Below are 2,733 nucleotides of genomic sequence, written 5' to 3'. Positions count from 1 at the left end.
TGTTGCTTCCACCCCGGGTTATATGTGTTGGAATATGGGTTATTGCTGTGATTAAATTTTTCCATATAATAATCTGAGGCTGGATTCGATGGGCATTCATCAAAAACATGATCTTCTCTGCAATAAATACATGCTAATTCAGCTGCTTTCATTTCCTGCACTGTAACAGGTTTTTTCAGTGTTCTAATCATATTCATTAAAGATGATACTTTAACTGTTAGGGAAGTAATTGCATCAAGTTCTATTGCTCCAGCAACTCTTCTACCAATCTCTACTCTTGTAGCTGGGTATTGATAATCGTTGTTTGCTATCCTTTCCAGAATTTCATATGCCTCATTATATGATTTATCAAGCAAAATCTCATTGGCAGATGCGTCAACCATTATCCTTGTATACGCATTCAATCCATTGTAAGACATTTTCATTTGCATCCAATGTTAAAAACCATGCATTGGGCATTTTCTAATTAACTTCTTGAATCACTCCCATGCTTCATATAATGTTTCATCCTCAGATTGTTGAAAAGACGTAATATCATTCCTCAATTTGGCATTCATGTTTCGAGGATTGTGTCTTAGTAGAAACCTTTGAAAAATTTCATTCCAAGATGCCACCGTTCCTGACGAAAATGTATTTAACCATGCTCTAGCACAATTCCATAATGAATAAGGAAATAACTTCAATCTCAAGGCATCATCAGGAACACCCTACTTCTTAAATGAATCGTAAACTTCTAGAAAGAGTTTTAAATGCAACCGTGGATCCTTAGTAGGTAATCCACTAAACTGCCCTACAATTTGTAACATTTGAAACTTCACTGGCTTTAACTCGAAATGTTTAGCTTGAATATGCAGCTTGACAATTCCTAGATTTAGAACATCTAAGATCGTCACTACATGTTCTCTAATGGGTCAGTCTCTGTCATCTATTATACAAGGAATGTCAACATCCATTCCATCTTGTTGTAATGGCTCTTCTTTAACCTGATCATTTCTAATTCTTTCCATTTCTCGCAATTCTTTTCTCCTTTTTCTCATGGTTCTCTTAATTTCTGGATCAAAAGAATACTCTTCAATTCCAAAAACACCTCTACTCATGCACTAACAAAAAATCCTGGAAAACTAAAAAAAAATCCAAACAACTAATTAAGCTAAACTTAACAAAAGTAAAGAGGTAATAACACACCAAATTTTTCACCAATATTTTCTATAACAACCTATTTTTAGTGAAATAAAAAAGTGGTTTTAGGACCACAAATCCGATGTGAGAATATTTATTTTATTATTATTTTAATATCTATAGTATGATAGAAAGGTCATATAAAATTTCGTTCAAAAATTTTGTCGTTTGCATGCTTAATTTGGTAAAAATGAGTGATTAAGTAAAAGATGCAAAATGAGAGTTCTATAAGTTAAAGGTACTAAATGGCAATGAAATTAAATGGTTAAGGGATTTAAGTGGTAATTATACCATTTTTATATTGAGTGGACAAATATGGACATTATTTAAATAAGGTTGTAGTTAAAAACAAAAGGTTATAAAAGTAATTAAATAAAAATATCATAATTAAAATTGAGTAAAAGATGTATCATCTTCAACCTTGGGTGAGACCATCGAAATTGAAGAAAAAGAAAGAACACTTAGGGCTTTGAAGCATTCTATCATCTCTTCCTCTTGCATGTAAGCATTTTTCATCCTGTTTTTAATGATTTCAATGTTTTTGGAGTTGTAACTCAATCTAGCTGGCCCAGGGACTACTTTGCAAAAATTTTAAAAGGTTAGGGTTTTTCCATGAATATATTTATGTGGTTTTTGTTGTTTGATGGAAGAAGATGAATCTTTGTTGATAGATAAACAACTTTTGTAAAATGAATTTTGTTGAAAATGTCAAATAGGGATTTATTTGTAAAATGTGTAAACACATGGTGAAAATTGTGAAATAATGAATTTTATGAGTTGAAATGGACCTATATGAAATTCGGCTACCTTGGGTAGGGACGAAATTGCATGAATTTTGAAATTACGAGCTCAAAATAATAGGGGCAAAAGTGTAATTTTGCAAAAAATGAATTTGGGTTGAATTAGATAGAATGGTTATTAATAGATTGAATTTATTTATTTAGATCAAGATAAACCTCGTATGGCTTTAGATCGGGGTAAATAAAAAGCTTCAGATTAGTCGACTTTGTTTGTACGCCTTTATCGTCGAGGTAAGTTCATGTAATTATGTAATGTTTTAATGTTATCTTTTGAGCTATATGTAAACTATTGATTGTTATGTAAATGATAAATGCAAATCCAATGATGTTATGACGTTTATCGAGCCCCGTTTGAACCTTAGGAATTCGTAGGATACAAATGACATTCATCAGGGTTTCCATGTTTTGAGGCTGGTCTTGAATGTCCTACCGATGGCTGAGGTCCGGCATGTGTTGCGGATACTCCATAGCTCGTGTGAGTAGCATCATATAACTTACATTTCGACCCATAACTTGTGTAAGCAGGCCCATTTCACAGCTCATATGAGTATACCTATTTCGCAACTCGTGTTAGCACACTTTGTGTGAGCTATCCCACGTATCCGATGATATTCTAAACGGGTCAATGGGCATGAGGTTGAAAGAAAATAGTAAATGTTCAATATGAACCAAGGCATGTGTGTATGAAATACATTGCAATATTGAGCTACATGGAATCTTGTTATTTGATGATGGATGATAAATCCAATTGAAT

The 2,733-nt window shown here is 32.8% G+C and overlaps 1 non-coding gene across 1 annotated transcript; it reads left to right on the top strand.

Annotated features, from left to right (window-relative positions):
* Nucleotides 1-441: 441 nt before the first annotated feature.
* LOC128035807 (small nucleolar RNA R71) lies at nucleotides 442-548 on the top strand. The gene has a single exon (XR_008192354.1). It is a non-coding gene; the product is annotated as a small nucleolar RNA R71 (small nucleolar RNA).
* Nucleotides 549-2,733: the final 2,185 nt, after the last annotated feature.

Source organism: Gossypium raimondii, chromosome 12 (genome assembly GCF_025698545.1).
Source record: "Gossypium raimondii isolate GPD5lz chromosome 12, ASM2569854v1, whole genome shotgun sequence".
Taxonomy (NCBI): domain Eukaryota; kingdom Viridiplantae; phylum Streptophyta; class Magnoliopsida; order Malvales; family Malvaceae; genus Gossypium; species Gossypium raimondii.
This window is presented reverse-complemented; position numbering and strand designations above follow the sequence as displayed.